Raw genomic sequence first — 21,255 nt, 5'->3', positions numbered from 1 at the left:
TATGTCAAACCATTATCCACAGAGAGGTGCCAAGGTAACGCCACAACCAATACAGTATTGATACAATCCTCATCAAAGAGGAGATCCTTGAAATTCACAGATTCCCCTTCACCAAGGCTCCAAAGAATGTCACTCTTTTACTGGACTCCCAATGGTACAGGTCTTTCTTATTTCCGATACATGTTCATCTGCATCTAGTCTTCCAACTCTCCAAGCACTCACAAGTCATAACAATGGCTTACGTACAAAATGATTATGGTGATTAGTAATCGAGTGCAGAAACATTACAAAAACTGGCACCATGAACCATGAGTAGCGCTGCAAAACAGGATTTAATTTCAACTCAAGAAGATGATGGCTATTGGTGCAAACTTCAAAAGTAACTGAATGTGTTGAGGAGATCGAGGAATGTGACACAACTGGTGACTGTGTCATATCAAATGGTAACTGAATTTATGACGTAACAGGTGCAAATGAGACAATTCAGTCAATGTATTAAATGTGCCACTAATATGAAGCAAAACCCTCAATTTGTGTATCATTCTTGTTATACACAACATAACCCTATTCCTAGCTCTCAACCTCCAATATTTTCTTCAAGAGCATATACTGTTTCTTTGTCTTCCTGTTTTGTAAAAGGTTTGTCTTAAACTTACGGTGTTATTTTGCATGTCTGATGCACCAAAGGCAATTTGCGAAAGGTTGTTTAAAACAAATCTAAAACTTAATGATTGCAAAAGGCTTTCTCATTATTAGGATCCTTCTTTTACACCTAATGCAATCTTGGTGTCGAAGTATCAACTACTTATGTTGTGGTCAGAATATAGACAGTTCCCATAAACGTTTCTAAAGGCCTGATTACGATGACATCACGCCATCGAGTTTTGAGTAGTCCGACCACTGCCTCCTCAGCAGTCCTATCACCCGATTACAATCTGTGGAGAGACACGGTCATTAGACCGCTGCCACTGCCGATACTTCTGCTCCCGCGGCTGCAGAGTCTGCTCATGGAGGGCTTCCCGGCTACGCCTGGGCAAAGCACTACGCTACGCTCACGTAGTTTGGGAAGTTTGCGCTACTTCACACTACGCGAATTGCACGTAGCACAGTGCAAACATGCGTAGCGTAGCGTTGCGTAGTGCAGCGGTCATTTTTTGTTTGCTCGCGGTCCTCAACATCAAGTTGGCGACCGAGAGCAAGCAAAATGACATCCCGGCGAGACTTTTTCCTTGTTCGCGATCCGCAACATCAAGTTGCCGATCGCGAGCGTGGAAAATAAACATCCCGGCGAGATTCTCAATGCGAGGAGGTCAAGTTTCTCATTGTGAGTGGTCGCGTATGCTCGTGACCGCTCGCGATGAGAAACTACCAGTCCGCGTTGAGAAAGCTGCTGCTCGAGTAAAAATCTACTCGAGCAGCAGAAAACTACAGCTCGCACTGTGCAAGATGCCATTTTCAATGATTGCACAGTGCCGGATGCTTGTCCGTACTGTGCAATCATTGAAAACGGCATCTTGCACAGTGCGAACAGGGTACTACGCAGTTCGCGAAGTGCTACGCGTAGCTCGCGTAGTGCGAAGTGCACTTTGCGTAGCTTCGCGTAGTGCTACTTCGCGAACTACGCCCTGGGTTATTCCCGGCAAGCTTCTCGCAGGCTAATCATGACCTGCCTTTCTGCCGACCTTTTCCAGGCAGGGACACTATCATGCATGAGCCGGCGGAATACCAGCAATGAGGTCAAATATTGAGCTAATGGGGATTTTGCCCTTGTATACAGTCACTGTTGATCATGTTGCCTTCGGGTTGGGTTGACGCTATATCAAATAACTACATATCGAAGAAAAAAAATACGCCCAACTAGCTCCATTCACGTTCTGGGGCGTGCATGTCCTTTCAGTGAACCAACACAGTGGCGAAATGTACTGCCGTCATGTCACTGTTGCCATGAAAACGCCAGCCCTAAGGAAAGTTCCTAATACTGCAGACAGTGAGGCTGACTGCTTGGCAGCAGTCTGGCAGTCTCAGCGCCAAACTCGTAATCAGTACCTAAGACTAAAGTACCCACAGATTAATAAACTGATAACTACTCAGGAATATTGCTGCACTCCATAAAATAACAAAATAGTATTTTACATACCATCTTACATATTTCCATCTAGTTTTGCCTATTGCTATAACGTGAGGGAGCACCCATTTTATTAACCATTGGACATTGCATTTTAAGTACATCTATTTGTTCACACTGGTTGGTAATGAATGTCTAATAATGCACTGTTTTACGAAATAACCATTTTTGAAGTTTAAATAATAAATGTAATAAATATGCATTTGTTAACTCTGATGTGATATAACCAAGAGCACCTTTTTCTCATTATATCAAACTGAACACTATTTCTGTAATGTACACCATATTTAACAAATCAGTAGTTGAGATCTACTCTCATCTTCCAGCTAATCAAAAACATTTCAGTACACTGGACATCGCCACAAATACAAATTATGCACCAGGACTTTAGTCTGAGTTACCTGATAGCTGTGCATCCTTTATCACGAGGTCACTTGTAGGTACAATTCCTCCAAAAGAGAATCCTCATATTATATTAATATTCATTATGGCTCTATGTCTTGTTTTATTGCTTACTCTGCCACCGTTGTCCATTGCTACACCTCATGATCATATCTGCTGTTGGAGGGATTTACTAGGAGCTTGGTGAAACCATACATTATCAAGTGCATAGATATTCTGGGGTGTGTCAAGTGTTCCCTGGTTCAAGACTTTATTATGGGTTGGCTAAGCTTGAGCAAAATCAATAGCAATAGCAGAGCAAATCTAGACAGTATCAGGAAAATCATGAGCCTGGTTATATCAACAGCAGCATATCAAGAGCAGTGACTCTGCACAGTATGAGTCCTAGAGGATAGCTGGGCATAATTTAATGATGTGCTATCCTAATATCAAATATAAAAACGAAGGCCCCGATTATGATGGTGGGGAAATTGCCACCGACAGGCTGTTGGTGGCGGTCTCCCCGCCATCATAACCAATTTCAATTTCAATTTTTATTCATTATGATTTGGAATTCCGCAGAATTCCACATGAAAATACATCTTAAAAACACATTTCATTCCACAAAAATTACCAATGTAAATTCATATTGTCCTTACATCTAAAAACCCGGATAAACATAACAGTAGCAGTCGGTCTTGTGGTTTTCCAGTGCAACAGGGGGTGAACCTTGAGTAATCATATTATCATACATGAATTCTTACGGATTTATACAGATTTATAATCAAAAAATATCCTAAAACATTCAGTATTAAAACTTATTGTAAAATACAAAGATTTAAAATTCGCTATACAGTACTAGATCATGGACGCAATAACCATGTAAAAAGATAATTTATCTATTCACTAAAATGTACTGTATAACCAGCAGTATAATAACAGTGCAAAGTAGTTCAATACCATAAGTATGAAATATACAATAGTTTAGCAGCAAAACAAGGATTTAGTAAGGTGCTTGGGATCCTAGAGGATAGGAAATTAGAAGAGGAAATAGTTTATAATAGTGCTCATGCTTAATTCCAAACCTAGTAAATCGGGCAAAAATCATCTAATGCATTATAATTTAGCAGCAGAACAAATTTAGTAAAGTGCTTGAGATCCAAAGATGAGTAACTAGCAGCAAAAAGGGTTTGTAAAAGTGCACATGCTTAATTGTAAACATAATAAATCGGCCAAAAAGACCGGAAGGTCAAGGAAAAGTGCAAGTGCTCTGTACATACGTATTAAGTAACCCCGGGCGTAGCACTACGCTTCGCCCACGTAGTGTACGTAGCGCTGCCTGCTTCGCACTTTCCGAAGTAGGCGAAGCAGGGCAGCGCTACGCACACGCCGAGGGCGAAGCGTAGCTGCTTGCCACCCGCCACCCACCTCCCGCCCGCCCTTCTTTTAAATAATATAAGCATTGAAAAATAAATTAAAATAAGTCGACTTACCCGTAAGCGCGGCGTCTCCGGGGCTCCTTCTTTCTGTTTCTAATTTCTTCTGGCAAATGCGCATGCGCGGACACCCGCGCATGCGCATTTCTCGCGAGAAATGCGCATGCGCGGGCGTCCGCGCATGCGCATTTGCCAGAAGAAATTAGAAACAGAAAGAGGGAGCCCCGGAGACGCCGCGCTTACGGGTAAGTCGACTTATTTTAATTTATTTTTCAATGCTTATATTATTTAAAAGAAGGGCGGGCGGGAGGTGGGTGGCACGTAGTGGGGCTACGCGAAGCGCGTAGTGTGCGTAGATTTGGGCACACTACGTGCTGCTTCACGTAGCCCCACTACGCCCACTACGCCCACCCTTAGTATTAAGAAGATCTTTACTCCCTTAATATATGTTTAAAAATTGTTTAAAAAAGCTAAAAATTTTAAAACACACCCGTTCAGATGGGGGGGACATCAGACAATTTCGGGCCTCTTCTGCTGTTACGATGTTATACTTTAAAAAACAATTCCTTAAATATCTACGATGTATTGACTGTAATGCAGGACAAACAAATAAAACATAATTCAAGTCTTGTATACAGGAATTACATAAATGACAATACCTTTCATGTCTAGGAATACCCTCCCAAGTTCCTGTTACAATTCTTAGGGGGGAGTACATTCAATCTCAGTAGCAAAATCACCCTGCGCACTCAATGTTTAAGATTCCATAAAACGTATGGTTGAAGATTTTTGACAATACTGCTCCCCACAATACAATCAATGTTTCTATTCTTTGAACACATTTTAATATCTCTTTCACGAGAAACCCCGTAGATTGTTTTCTTAATTATAATTTTCAAAGCCCTTTTAGGAAGAACCACTACCCCATCCATATCTAAACCAAACATTGATAATGCTTTTGAATTATTTCTAAAAATAGCACTTTTTTCCTTCATATTTACAAATATTTCTCTGTACAGTGCAACCCGTAGCAAATTCTCAGAGCTATTTATCAGTGCATTACACCATCTTAAGCACGCCGCCATTGATAGCACATATGTAGAGAGAAGACCAAATTCGAGCCTAAGCGCTGCAATCGGTGCAGCACAATTCAGATTACGTATTTGGTGCCAGATTTGTCCTTCCACTTTCTCGAATCTGGCCCACTCTTGTGCATCTATTGTTTCACTGGCGTAGCTCAGGTTTGATAGGATCTTTATTTTATAAACCGAAATAATGTGTGGGAAATGTCTTTTCCCACAGTGTGTGTACAGATGATTAATTGCAAAGGCTTGTGAAATTGCTTTGCCTTTGCAATGGTCCATATGTCTATTAGCTGAGCACCTATTTGTAAATATTTTTCCTAAATATGGATAACATTTTACTACTTCCAATTTCTCTTTTCCCAGGAACCAATTCAAATAACTAAAAATCATGACTTTGCTTTTAAAATATTTATTTTTAGATTATACTCCTCTGTGTACCTAATAAGCTCAGCAAGTCGTCTTTGCTGTCCAATTGGGTTTAAATCCATCAGCATATAGCAGACAGCTCAACTCTAAGTTTCCTAATTTAGGGGGATCCCCTATACTAAGCCTCACTCTTCTTGGCAAATCATTAGTATAGATGGAAAAGAGTAAAGGGGCCAGAAGGCACCCCTGCTTCAATCCATTGTTGGTTACTATTTGGTTACTATTATCTTTGAAAGACCTTGTGTTCCCCCCAATAATACTTGAGTCCAGGTAGAAGAGTGGAGAGCAATTATTCCCTGGTATCCCCATCGTGACCAATTTCCTCCACAGCTTCCCCCGGTCTACCCTAACGAATGCTCTGGAGAAATCTATAAAAGCCGAATATAACGGCAAACCCTGAGTTATTGGATATTTTTCAGTTAAAGTTTGCAGAATGGAGATATTATCCATTGTGCCACTATTCTTACGAAATCCTGTTTGTTCCAAAGGGATAAAATTATTTCCTAATGCCCACTCTTGAAGATGAGTGAGAATACTCTTTGCAAATAGTTTGCCGGTTGCATCCAGGAGTGAAATCTGTCTAAAACTGGCCGGGGAATTATTTGGACCCTTTTTATATAGCGGAACTAGTATACTTTCCTTCCAGGATTGTGGAATATCACCATAGGTATAACAATTGACAAACAACGGATGTAAAAATGTTGCCCATGCTTCACAATCCTGTTTTATTATGGCTACTGGTACATCATCTGGGCCCATTGCGCTGGAATATCTTGCCCCTTTAATGTAACCCTCAAACTCCATGCATGATGGTGCACCATAGTCGACCCCCGTAGTTAGAGTGGTACTAACCTCTTGGTTCTGTCCAACAATGAGATTTAAAGCATAGACCTGGGAAATATACATAGGCCATTCTGCTTCTGGGATTAAAATAGGTTTTGACTTCTCTCTCCCATCACAAAATGTTGCTATCAGTGCCCAATACTTCCTAGTGTCCCCAGAAAGAGCCACCTTTTGGAGTCTAACCCATTTTTCGTCTTCAGCCCTCCTTCGGGCAGAAGTTATTTTCCTTTTCCGTACCTGTTTCAGCCTACTTATTTCTCTCTGCCTTTGTGTCGTGGGAACCTTAAATTGGTCTCTAATTAAACCATTAATTTCCAGATTCAGTTTTTTAATTTCCCATGGTATTATTACTAATGGAGTGGAACTAAAAACGTGCTTCTTTTTTCCGAAAGTTCTAATTGCAGCCAAGACTCTCTCGAACCTCTGAACCAGTGTTTCTTGGCTGAGAATAAAGGCAATATTTTCAAAGACCCTCTTAAAATTTGGAAGCAAATTATTTGACCAGCAAGTACGCCCATTGTTACAATTATAAGAGACCTTTTCCTCCCTTTGATTCCAAAGTTCGGGCTTCTCGATTTCTATGTCCATTTTTACAGCTAAAATATTATGGTCACTCATATTTGTGGCAGATACCTTAAATTATGTACATACATTAAATAGTTGAAGAGAAACTGCCATATAATCAATTAAAAAGTGACCATGTGACCCCCGGAAGGTATAGGCTGCGGGTGTGTTCTCCGGGAATTTACCGTTTCATGTTACAAGATCAAAGCTTCTAAAATTTTGCAAAAGTAACAGGCCTCGTTTATCTGACCTTAGATGGACCGGCAGTACAGAATCTGGGATAGCCCATACATCCTCCAGTTCCGGGTTAGAAAAAGACATAACTGCACTATTGGATAATTTGGCATTAAAATCACCCACTATTCTTCTTTGTTACTTAACCCTTGCAAAAAAGTACAGACAGAATTGACCAATACGTTTGACGCTCTCCCTGGGGGAATATACACATTCACCAGTAAAAGAAAAATTGCTTGCCCCAGGTTATCTTCACCTATCCTCAGCTTTGCTACAATACAACATTTTGATGGACTCTTATAAATCAAAGGATCCCATACTATGTCACAGCTAAGAAAAATAGCTAAACCTCCACTTGCATGCCCTTTTACAGATTTTTTTGCTCTACTACAGAACACATAAAAATTCTCAAACTGAAACTCCTCCCCCATCCACGTTTCCTGGAGGCAAATTATTTTGGGGTCTAATTCTAATAGTGGTTTAAGCTTATAACTCGATTTTCCTACCCCAGCCACATTCCAGGATAGGATATTTCCCAATTGGCTACTCCCGCACTATGGGCTTTATGGTAGATGTTTTTGACCTGTTCAGGGTACCTGCAACCCAACTCCACTTTGCTACCTCATCCTCCCCATTGGGACTAGTGGGCCATCGGACTTCAGGTGCTAAAGTGTTAATTTCTCTATCTGCTAGGTTTCTCCCTACTGTTATTTCGGTATCTTTTAGGTTCATGGGGATATTTACACCCCTGTTATTAGAGAACCCATACCCTTGCATCTGATGAATCGTCCCTAAGCTTCTGATGGAACTCGGCAAGGTGATACAGTAGGGATCACATCTATACCTCTTCGCAGTCCGCATTAGCTATAACCAGTGCTGACACTATCCCTGATGAGAATGTAGCTCTAGAGCTTGGGGGAGTGCTCCTCCAGTCTAAGTAGACCTTCTCAATATCTTTACTGGTTATTAATCCCAAATCCTTTATTTATGTTAACATCTGTAGGAGGGCACTTCTATTCAGTAACATTGGTTCTGTTTCAAACAGAGAGACAAAAATTAAGGTCCTGCTCACTTGCCCGACTCCTGGTCCAGTATTCCTTATTGGTCTAATACCAGGCTGCCCTAACAGTGAGCCTCTCTCTAACTTACCCCCTTTGCTGTTAAGAACTGTGAACCGGTCCCCCACCCCAACTGTCCCCTGGCTGGAATCAAACCTTGCTGGGAAAGTATCCTGCCCACTTGGATGGAGTAAGTCAGCTCATAAAGCTACATATTAGTCTGTTAGCGGCTCACAAAAATGTTCTGTTACATTTCCTAATATGGGGTCTCTACTTATCTCATAGTTAATCCCACTTTCTTCCTGGCCCTCTTGAGACTGTGGGGCAATCAGCACCCGGTTCGAACAGATCGCCTGATTATCATTTTCTTGCCCAGTCTTTTGACCCGTATTCAATATGAAATTCCCCCAAGTCCCTGTGTCCTTTCTACTTGGAGGAGATTTTGTCATATTTACTTCCTCACTGACTGGAAGGAACTGTAATTTTTTCTGTTTTTGTTTAGGGATACATCGATTCCTAGTCTTCTTCTTACCCCTTCGACCAATTCTGACGTTGCCTTCACTCAATACTGGGACCTCCCCTAAGGGTACACTATCTAGGGTATTTGCTAATTCTTCAGTTAACTGTAGGCTTGGGTTATTTGGATTACTTTTTTTAAAAATAGAGTAAACTCGTAATGGGGTGTTACTGGGGATACTGTGCACTCTCATGGGGTTTAACTGAGCGTAAGCTTACAATTGGACTACCTCTAAGTGAGACACTTTTAGATCCCACATTCATTTATTTTGTTTCCCCGTCCACAAATTTAGTACCACTTTTTGGCATCCTGTTACATATTTGACATAAATGACTGGGTACTTCAGGAACCTTTTCCAAATTCTTTATGGCTTGCTTGATCTGATTAAGTTCTTGAACCCCTGTTAGTATGGGCGAGAGGACTTCCAATATATGATCAGTATTTACTGTGCTTTTTTCTAGCAAAGATAAAATTGCAGAGAGAATTCTCTCTAAAGCGTAAAAAATCTCCAAGGTTCCCCCCATCCACACATTCTCAAATGAATTCATGATGTTATCTACCCCCTTATCCATTGATAATCCTGATATCCTTTCAACAGAAAGTTCTAATAAAGCAGCAGCATGGGATGAACTAGTAGGTGTACTACTATACAGAGCAGGCATATGTGGTTGACCGGCTATTAAAACCGGAGACAGTTCTGGATCCATCTCCAAGGCGCCTGTCTTTTTCAGCTGTGCCATTAGTTCTTTATTCTTTTCCATTTGCTTAGCAATATCCAGTAGAGTGTAATCCTCCATTTTCACCTGCCCAGAGCCAACGCTACGTTCTATATGTTGTGGCATTTTTAATGACAGATCTCTCAGTTTGGTCAGCAAAAAACCAGGCTCAAATTTGTTCATACTTCTTGAACAAACTTGAGAATTGTCAAAGAGGGATACCAATCCTGCCAATGGTGATAATGGGGTGAGTCCCTTTCTTGTCACATTCTTATTCGGGGGGCCTTCTACTTTGCCCACCGTCAAATCCATTTCCATTTCCATTTTACTACCCACCGCTCCTAATTGTAAAGAAGCAATTTCACCTGATGGCTGTACAGATTTTCCACCATTATTGTTCTGTTGGATGATTACAGCAGGGTAAAGAGCTGCCTTAACTTCTGAATTAGTAAGCTGGATACCCTACTCATTCTCTGATGTTACATACGTGTCCATCACCTCGTCTTCCTGGACCTCCTTTCTTTCCCCCTTTAGCCCCTTCCCCTGCTTGGAGCTCCTTACACCTTTTGTAAACATTGACATCACCGATGGGTACGTTTTCAGATGAGAAAGGTGATCCCTATTTCTCCTGCGCCGAATGGTTTTCTGAAGCTTAAGGGGACTCCGCTGGCTCGGGAAACAACTCTCGGAGTTAAATTCAAAACCTGTTCGGTGGATTAAGTTTAGGTATCTGGCGCCAAGAGAAAGTTCACATTTGTAGTAATTGGTGTATTTTATCCGAACGGTGCTACAAGGTAGGAAGAACCACCTAGACTTCCTAGAATTGTGGGTAAAACCCTAACCAGTAAGATCAATCCTTAGCACACGTTTTTGATTATAAACAACAGGTATATACAGTATATTGACACAGATAAACAATATATAAGTCAGAAATTGGTCTTTTCTTCTTGTCAGTAGTTCTTTAATTGTATATACTTCTCCTTAGTCTGTCTGTCACCAGACAACACGTGTTTCGTTGCATGAGGGAATAGTTGTCCCGCAACTTTGTCAAGGCTGTTTTGTGAGAAACAAAGTAATATACACTTGTAATGTTCAGCGTTAAATAATTAAAATAAATTAAAGTAAATTGGTTCACATTAGCCCAAATGATGCAAGTGCAACCTTCAAACCAGATGCAAAAGTAAGTCTTAAAACTTCTAGTTACACAAAGTGTTCATAGAAAGGATTAGTGAAGTCAACACATCTTAAGGGTCATGTACATAACATAACGGTCTATGATCCTAATAAAGATGGAGAGAAATGGTGGTAACGGCTGTGCAGTGAGATATAAGTCCTAAGCGTCAGAGTCAAGTGGTAGATAGTGAAATACTAGCGGTAACGCTTACGGGTGAGGTGCCACCCCTCGTGAATGTGTATATCCCAAAGTGATATATCCCATATATAAGTAGTCCAATAAGACTATCTTTATCGTTATTTGTGCAAAATGACAATGAAGAAATATCTACCTATATTCAGACTGAATACAAAATCTGAAAGTATAAGAGGAGAACATGGACATATTGTAAACAAGCGATTCCTGTGAATATCCACTGTTTTAGTGTTTAACCATAAGGGATATATAAAAAAATGTCATACTTAGTCGGCGGTGATATTTCCAAACCGCAGATGGTTTCAGTGTTCTAGGCGTTTCTTATGTAAATTATTTGTCGTCTTCCATTTGTGCTGAAATAGTCATAAAGAACCGCCCATATGTAAAAACTGTAATAATGTTAATATTATGCATTTCAATTCGAGCCTCTATGTATAATTCAAAGAAACGGAAAAAACTTCGCTGTCATTATTGATGGTACGGTTGGTATTCCAACAATGGTAGATTGCTAAGCAGTGTACCATTCTGTATATAAATTGTATTTGTCGGCTTGTAATTGTATGATACCGATAGTGAAACGTCCAAATCTCCCTTTGAAGTCTAACGTGTAAGCTCTTGTAGTTAGTAGAGCTAATTGTGAATCTACCAGGTAAACTCTATCCGTATCGGCTAAGTCAATCTCAAACTACGTAAAGTTAAAAGAGTGGAGTCGGGAGGAAGCTTACCTATTTCTCCGTAGTGTGACGGTGAATCTAGTGTCCGCGGTGGTCGCCCCAGTCGAGTACGCTGGTGTGAGTTCGGCCGTATCCGAGTTTGTGAGTTATAACCGTGATCACGCATTTGAACCCGTGATTAAGCTTCCTCCCGACTCCACTCTTTTAACTTTACGTAGTTTGAGATTGACTTAGCCGATACGGATAGAGTTTACCTGGTAGATTCACAATTAGCTCTACTAACTACAAGAGCTTACACAATAGACTTCAAAGGGAGATTTGGACGTTTCACTATCGGTATCATACAATTACAAGCCGACAAATACAATTTATATACAGAATGGTACACTGCTTAGCAATCTACCATTGTTGGAATACCAACCGTACCATCAATAATGACAGCGAAGTTTTTTCCGTTTCTTTGAATTATACATAGAGGCTCGAATTGAAATGCATAATATTAACATTATTACAGTTTTTACATATGGGCGGTTCTTTATGACTATTTCAGCACAAATGGAAGACGACGAATAATTTACATAAGAAACGCCTAGAACACTGAAACCATCTGCGGTTTGGAAATATCACCGCCGACTAAGTATGACATTTTTTTATATATCCCTTATGGTTAAACACTAAAACAGTGGATATTCACAGGAATCGCTTGTTTACAATATGTCCATGTTCTCCTCTTAGACTTTCAGATTTTGTATTCAGTCTGAATATAGGTAGATATTTCTTCATTGTCATTTTGCACAAATAAGGATAAAGATAGTCTTATTGGACTACTTATATATGGGATATATCACTTTGGGATATACACATTCACGAGGGGTGGCACCTCACCCGTAAGCGTTACCGCTAGTATTTCACTATCTACCACTTGACTCTGACGCTTAGGACTTATATCTCACTGCACAGCCGTTACCACCATTTCTCTCCATCTTTATTAGGATCATAGACCGTTATGTTATGTACATGACCCTTAAGATGTGTTGACTTCACTAATCCTTTCTATGAACACTTTGTGTAACTAGAAGTTTTAAGACTTACTTTTGCATCTGGTTTGAAGGTTGCACTTGCATCATTTGGGCTAATGTGAACCAATTTACTTTAATTTATTTTAATTATTTAACGCTGAACATTACAAGTGTATATTACTTTGTTTCTCACAAAACAGCCTTGACAAAGTTGCGGGACAACTATTCCCTCATGCAACGAAACACGTGTTGGCTGGTGACAGACAGACTAAGGAGAAGTATATACAATTAAAGAACTACTGACAAGAAGAAAAGACCAATTTCTGACTTATATATTGTTTATCTGTGTCAATATACTGTATATACCTCGGAGTTAAATTCTCTTACTGCTTACTAGGCTGTTTTAGGTAATGCTTTAAGGAATGGGGCAGCTTGAGGGATTGGAGGTGAAGAATTAAATGCTCTTGGTTCTCCGTTGACTTTTCTGTCCTTTAATGCCTTCACCAATCTTTACTTAAGGGTCCTTTAAAATGTACGTTCTATGCCACCAGCCCAGGGCATGGGACCCGGAGCAATTCCTGAGGCGGAGGTCTCGTACAGGTACAAGCACAGGTACAGGTGCAGTGGCACTGGTACAGGCACTGGTGCAGGCAAGCGCTTCCTCCACACGCTCCAATCCTTCTCTGTCCTCCAGACCTGAGTTCATGCCCTGATTGCTCAATTGCTCAGACCGTGAGGGGCTCCCATTTCTTACCCACTCACTCAAAGTGACACTGCTTAGAGGCTGCTTTTAGGCACAAAGTCACAGAGGCACAAAGTCACAGAGGCACAGAGGCACAAAGTCACAGAGGCACAGAGGCACTAGGGCACAGAGGCACAAGTTCACGGCAGGCAGAGCTAGGCTGGGCTTCAAGTACACTTCAAGGCTGTTACTCACCCGCTCGGCATGCCCGCTTCTCACCTACTCGGTCACAGGACTTCAAAGCGCCAGGTGCGGGGGCCGCCTGGCTCGTTTCCCCTCCTCACTGCACCTCACATCTCCACACATCTCCACACCTCCACATTTCACCTCTCCCTTCACCACGGCCCAAGACTGGCCCAAGATTGCTGAGACTGCCGCCACCTACTCCCCGCTACCTGCTACGGCTTCAGCCCCCCGAGATCCCCCGTTCAAACCGCACAGCAGCAATGCAGCAATAGGTGGTTGGCGGTTGGGGGCAGGCAGGCAAGCAGGCGACTAGGAACTCCAACGCAGCTCTGACTCTCAATGCGATTCAACGCGGCTCGGCCTTTCGGCTCCAAACTGCTCCAACAGCTCACAAACCGCGAACCGGAACCGGAGTCGGAACCGTAGGAAGCCGCGGGTGCGGGGAGCAAGGACAAGGGAATTATCGGCCACCACTACTAGTCTGCTCAACCCGACTTAAAGAAATCCGCGGGAGCGGGGAGCGGGGACAGGAGATTTAACATCCGTCACTCCCGCTTGATCAGACTTATCTTCGCTCTGCCCCAGCTCCTCTGGCCGCTAGCATTTGTCAGGGCCGCTAGCACTTGTTCGGGTCCAGGTCCAGTCTGGTCTGGTCCCCGGTCCAAACCGCAGCTCCACAGTTCCGCACCACTCCGCTCAGCTGCAAACCACAAACTGCAAACCGTGGGAAAGCGGGAAAGCACCTACTCCAGATTCTACACCTCCTTCATAACCAACTTTACCGCCCACCATATTATAATGACAGGCAGAATGGGTGGCAGTCGTAAAGACCGAATGCCACGCATCTGACAGGCCCCTTGGGCTCCCCGGTGCGGCGGAGGGGCTTGTAGTCCCTACAATGGTGGAGGTGCCTACCAGGCACCGCTGTAGGGATTACGAAGTCCCTTTCTGCCTGCCTGTTCATGGCGGTTAACCCGCGATGAACAGGCAGGCAGAAATTGACTTTTGGGGCCCATAGCGGCCCCCCCTAACCCCATGGCCCCCAGACACGGGACCCAGGGGGAACCTATGGTGCCCCCAAAATATCCCTGCACCGTGTAAATTGTCCCTTTTTTGCATTGCCAGCAGCACCTGCCACTATGCAAAACATAGGCAATGCGACTGCCTCGGGTGTGGTTACATCATAATTCGTACTGTGGGACTGCCGCTTTGTAGGCGGGCAGTCTCAAATACGAATCGATGGCAGACTGACTGAAATCCGTCCGCCATCTTAATCAGCCCCTTAGTTTGACCATATTATCATGGTCAAAATATTATTGGTGCCATAATATTGTGGGACATAGTATTGAAGGTAGGTGTAGAGATTTTCATTATTTTTATTAATAATATCAATGTTTAGAATATACTATACTAAAATTATTTTGGTATATAATATTTTGTATGTATTTTGTTACGTGTGTATTGTTTAAATTCTATTGATAAATATTTGATCAAGTATTGTTATTTAATTTATATTTCTTTCCTTTTAATGTGGATCCAAGGAGTTTTGGATGACAAGTGTTTACATTATACAAACTGTGTATTTAAAAATGTGCATTTAGTTTGTATTTTGTTGCATTACTTACTTTCATTGTTATTACTTTATTTCCCAATTTATATTTTGTGGGTTTTGGGGTTTATTGAGCGTTGGGTCGGTAGTGTTTTATTGTATTCATATGTAATTAACATTATATGGATAATGTAAAATAATTTGTTTAGTTAAATTGATATTTTCCTTTTTAAATAAATTACAAAAAAATAAGATTCATCAACAAAATATTGGGCTTCATTAATTTATATTTAAGTAACTGAAAATCCACAAATGGGCTTCCTAATTTCTGGGGTCGCTGATCGTGTGATAAATTATTTTAGAAGCAATAATGTAAATACATTTTGGTTTATGTGATCATAATTCATGTTCATTTTAATATTGGAATTGTGAAGATTTGTGTATTAAGTAAAGGATTGGGGTTCAGTGTATTTAGTAATGAAAAAGATAATTAGTGGTCATATATTTTATTATTTTTTGCTATTATAAAATTGTCAATTTACACTCCCCAAATATGAGCGATTTCCCCAATATTTGATTTTTCAGTAAATTCCCCCCCCCCCCCCCCCCATATATACAGTTTTCCCCTGCATGTGGCACTGGAATTAGAATAGTAAATCTGACCTCCCAATATATGCAATTCCTTCAGTGTTTGGTGAGCTAGAGTTAGTAGAGTAAATCTAACTTCGACCCCCCCATCTCAAACTATGCACTTTTCCCACTGTAAGTTGGGCTTGAGTTAGAATAACACATCTAATCCCCTACAATATATGCTGCTTTCACAATGTCAGTTGGACTGGAGTTAGAATAGTAAATCTAACCACCCAATAACCCACACCAGTATAAGCACTTTCCCAAATGAAATTGGGAATGGAGTTAGAACAGTACACTTGACCCCCCCCCCATATATGTATACTTTCAATAATGTTTGTGGAACTTGAGTCACAATACTGATTATTAACCCCTATTAATACCCTTTTCCCAATGTTTGTGAGACTGACATAACAAACATAAGTCTGACCATCCAAGGTATATGCTTTTTCCACTTAACCCCTTCCATGCTCATGACGGAACGGTTCCGTCATGAGCATCGGTTGAGCTGTGCTCATGACGGAACCGTTCCGTCATGGCCCCGCCCGCGCTCGAACCCTTCAGCACCGCGGGGGAATCCGCGCAGCGCTGAAGGGGTTAATTGTGTAGGGTTTGAGTTTCAACATTAATTTAAAAAATACAATAAATTCCATATTCTGGATTCAGTTTAATAAAATGAAATAATATGTTTCAAACATTTTAAAGTAATATCTTAAATATTGCATCATTATAACATCATAATACATATATTTTAGAAATACTGAATAAATGTAGATATTATGAAATGATATTTGTTAGCAACATGAATACACTCATAATTTAATAAGGTATTTTAAAACTATAACATATTTCTACAAAAAACATATTCTAGTAACCTGTAAGCAATTTTTTTCATCAATAAACAATATTTAGCATTTTCAACTTTTAGTAAGAAAACAAAGATATATATAGGTGTGTATGTAATTTATTAAATATATATTGTTTCTTCACATAATGTATAGATAAGAATATACACAAATATGTATGTATATTATATATCTTTATGCATTCATGCAAACTAGAAAATATCAAATTGATGAATGTGTAATTTAAATAATCTTTTAAGTTTTAGTTGATAAACCTTTTTATAACCATACTGTTTTAGATGTTTTACATTCACTTTATAATTAACATTAAAAAAACAATAACTATATTTTCTTTGACTCTAATTAAACTGTAGTCTTTTTTTAGTTTTAATCTGGCGACCATTGTTTTCCAGTACCAGAATTGTAAGCTCTTTCTTCCATTTCTTTTTGTGGTGACGTTGAGGACAATCACTCCAGGATCCCATTACTCTCATAGGTAAGAGTAATATTCATTTTAGCTCATATCTAGCCAATAGGTTGGGTTGATTGTATTTTTAGAGTTTAGTGTTGTTTTACTTCACTGTTGATTGTTTTGGTTATGTCATTGTAACTTATTTAAATACATGTATGTTAATGTCTTATAGTTTGGGTATAGTGTTTGGCTGCTAGTTGTTAATATGTAGTATGTAGTGTGGCATTTATCTACGTAATATTAAATGTATTAGCAGACTTGCTATTTTCTAGGGTCGGTGTGAGACTGTTTATTCTTTGCCTTTACAGTTTTGAAAAAAGCATCCTTAAAGACCTTCTTTTTTGAAATCTGTGTCCCTTTTCCTTTTTGCATTTTTTTAAATGAATCTGCATTTTTATTACATTTAATAAGTTTCAAAAAGAAATGTTGGATTAAAAAGGAACCATATCTATGTGGATTTTTTCAAACTTTTAAAAATATGTACTTTTACATTTTTGTGGTATTCCTTTCTAGATTATTTATTTTTGGGAACTAAGGGGTCTATTAGGATGGCAGTCGGAAAACCACCCCAACAGCCATGGTAGCGGGAATCAACCGCCCTGCAGGTCCTGTGGCAAAACCGGCAGTCCGATTATGATTAATCGCCCAAAAACTCAGACCGCGGCACAACTAGGCCACCAAAGACTGCCTGTAGCGGGCAGAGCAGGTGGAAATCCATCCGTGGCATTCGGATTCACGGCAGAAACACACCCAACCGCCGCCAGGCCAGCGGAGAGACCGCACGGAAAATTAGGATTCCCCCGCTGTAACAGCGTGACGTTACGCTTTTTCCGACCACCGCGGTCGCAAACAGTGATGAATGGGAGAGCCGGTGGAAAGTGCTGTTGCATAGCAACCGCCGCGGACGCTCCGTGAGAAATATGGCGGTCGTCCAAAAAAAAACACAAGGCCACCAAGTGCACACAGCAAACTAGCCCTGCCCCCCAAAACACCTAACACATCCCAATGACACACCCTCAAGGCAACTTCAAAAATACAAATCCCAGGACAACCCACACAACACAGCTGACAGCAATACTCCATTTTGACGCACCCACATAGCTCAGTATAAAACCAGCCCCTTCCCTGACTAGAATCCTTTGCACTACTCCAGCACTGAAGGAACCAAACCCTGCAGCACATTGGATAGGCAAAACACCACACATCTCACCTGCACAACAACACACACACACCCCCCACCTACACCACCCCCACCACCCCCACAACTGCACCTCAACACATTAGCACATCACACACCATAGCACCACAAAAAATGCCCAAATTCACAGAGACTGAGTTGTCAGTCATAGAAGATGAGATAATCGGAGTAGAACCAAAAGTGTTTGGTCACCTGGTCCAACAGACACCATTAGCCACAAGATGCCAAATGTGGGCAAGTGTAGTCGACAAGGTCAATGCAGTAGGGAACACCCCGCGCTCCAGAAATTAAATCATGAAGCATGGCATGGTTGTGAAACAAAAGAGGAACAAGAACCGTGAGCTGGCTCAGAGGACTGGCGGTGGCCCTCCCATCCCACCAAAAACATTCACTGCATGGGAGGAGAAGGTGCTTTGCCATACTGCATCCAGAGAGTCTCATAGGAATAGCTGGGGGAGTGCAGGCTGGTAAGGACAAACAAATGTATACCATTACACTGCCATGTACTGTCTTACACAACTCCAAAGCTACACCTCCTAGGCCCAATCCAATTCATCTGCACCACCATACTCAACACAGGTCTCACAGATGTAACATTCACCACATCTGATTCACCCCAACGGTAGCCAGCTACATTTCCAAGGTTGTATGTGTACAGGCAGCCAGCACTGCAACTCCCACCAGGACCCCTGTCCCACCCCTAAACAGGAGGGAGCACTCCCTCCCACCCAGAAGCATATTGGCAGTCATTACATTGCCCTCATCAAACTAACAGGTAGTTAGTCATCTATACAGGGAGGGGTGTCTGTGGGTGGGAGGCCAGACCTACAACTCCCAACAGGCCCACATGTCCCACAGTTCAGCAACATGGAACAATCTCCCCCAGCCAGAAGCATGTGGCAGCCATTGTAGTACACCAACCAAACTTACAGGTAGGTAGCCAACTTCACAGGGAGGGCTGTCTGGGGTTGGGAGGCCTGCACTACTACCCCCACCAGGCACCCCTGTCCCATCCTTGAACAGGATGTGGCCCTCCCCCCCACCCAGAAGCATGTGGCAGCCATTGTAGTACACCAACCAAACTTACAGGTAGGTAGCCATCTTCACAGGGAGGGCTGTCTGGGGGTGGGAGACCTGCACTACTACTACCACCAGGCACCCCTGTCCCACCCCTGAACAGGATGTGGCACTCCCCCCACCCAAGAAGCATGTGGCAGCGATTGTAGTACACCAACCACATTTACAGGTTGGTAGCCATCTTCACAGGGAGGGCTGTCTAGGGGTGGGAGGCCTGTACTACTACTTCCACCAGGCACCCTTATTCCCCAGCTCAGCAAGATGGAGCACTCCCCACCTACCCAGAAGCATGTGGCAGCAAATGTACTGTTCACCTTCACCTAACAGGTAGGTAGTCATCTCCCCAGGGAGGGGGGTGTGTGTGTGAGAGGCCAGCACTATAATTCCCAACAGTCCCCCTTGTCCCACCCCTGAGCAGGATGGAGCAGTCGCTCCCACCCAGAAGCATGTGGCAGCCATTGCATTGTTTACACTCATCTAACGAAAGGTAGCCTTCTTCCCAGGTTGTGCTGTTTGGGGGTGGTGGGCCTGCAATACTATCCCACCATGCCCCCTTGTTCCTCAGCTTAGCAAGATGGAGAACTCCCCACCCACCCAGAAGCATGTGGTAGCCATTGTACTGTTCGCCTTCACCTAACAGGTAGGTAGCCATCTTCCCAGGGAGGGTTGTGTGTATGTGGGAGGTCAGCACTACAACTCCCAACTATCCCCCTTGTCCTACCCCTGAGCAGGATGGAGCACTCCCTCCCACCCAGAGGCATGTGGCAGCCATTGCATGTTCACTTCAAACTAACAGGTAGGTAGCCGACTTATGCACCCTTGTCCCACCCCTGAGCAGGATGGAACACTCAACCACACACCCAGCGAGATGTGTCACAAATTCCACCCAAATGTGTCAACAGAACAGGCAAGTAGACAGTGCATGCACCCAGCTATTCCTCTCAAAAAGCATGGCGCCAAATGACAAAACCAGCGCTCACATCCCACCAAAATTTACACACATACAATTGCCACTTACAGTGTGCAGACAGCTAAGCCTTTGTAGCTGTCACAGAAACCGAAGTGTGACTCACCAAATCCCATCTCAAAGCAAATCAGGGCACAAACATGCACAGCACTAAATGCTATCTGTAAGTTGCATGGGGGCTGAGCTTGAAGGATCATATGAAAACAAACCAAGCATGGTCTGTCGAACCAATAAATCTAAGCCCAGGACATGACAAAGGTATGCATGAGATGACAATGCTTAGTACATGCGCAAATGTAACGCCTGCCAGGCAGAGTAATCAGCAAAGATGCCTCACATCAAGTTGTATTGCAGCCAGTTGTCAGATGACAACATGTCCTCGTAATCACAGAATCTACACGTGGGGCATGGTATCCCTCGACATGTCACACCATGGAAATTTAATGTATGTACCTCCAAATCATGTCATGATGCACATCACTGTGCAGCGATACAATGTGTGAAATAGTTAACTGGGTGTTGCATAACCAGTAAATAAGATACATGGACCACAAAGTTTTAGGGGTGTACGTCAATGACCAATTTCCCTCTGTCCCACAGGTGACCAACAACTGGGTGCCGCTCGTGCCAGGATTTGTGAACTCATCGTATACCAGGTCATCGCTGGGCGCTTGTACTGGGTGTGAGGGACTGCGAGGCGCTTGCAGCGTGAAGATTGCAAACAGCTGCTGCCTCTTCCCGGACACTCCCCCCTCACTTGTTTGCCCGCCTTCCTGTCTTCAAAAGCTGACTCGCGGCCCCCGCTCCGCGGGAGCCGCTCGTGCCAGGATTTGTGAACTCATCGTATACCAGGTCATCGCTGGGCGCTTGTACTGGGTGTGAGGGACTGCGAGGCGCTTGCAGCGTGAAGATTGCAAACAGCTGCTGCCTCTTCCCGGACACTCCCCCCTCGCTTGTTTGCCCGCCTACCTGTCTTCAAAAGCTGACTCGCGGCCCCCGCTCCGCGGGAGCCGCTCGTGCCAGGATTTGTGAACTCATCGTATACCAGGTCATCGCTGGGCGCTTGTACTGGGTGTGAGGGACTGCGAGGCGCTTGCAGCGTGAAGATTGCAAACAGCTGCTGCCTCTTCCCGGACACTCCC

The sequence above is a fragment of the Triturus cristatus genome, chromosome 3_1, assembly GCF_964204655.1.
Source record: "Triturus cristatus chromosome 3_1, aTriCri1.1, whole genome shotgun sequence".
Lineage (NCBI taxonomy): Eukaryota > Metazoa > Chordata > Amphibia > Caudata > Salamandridae > Triturus > Triturus cristatus.
The sequence above is the reverse complement of the archived record's forward strand: the minus strand, read 5'-3'. Positions refer to the sequence as shown.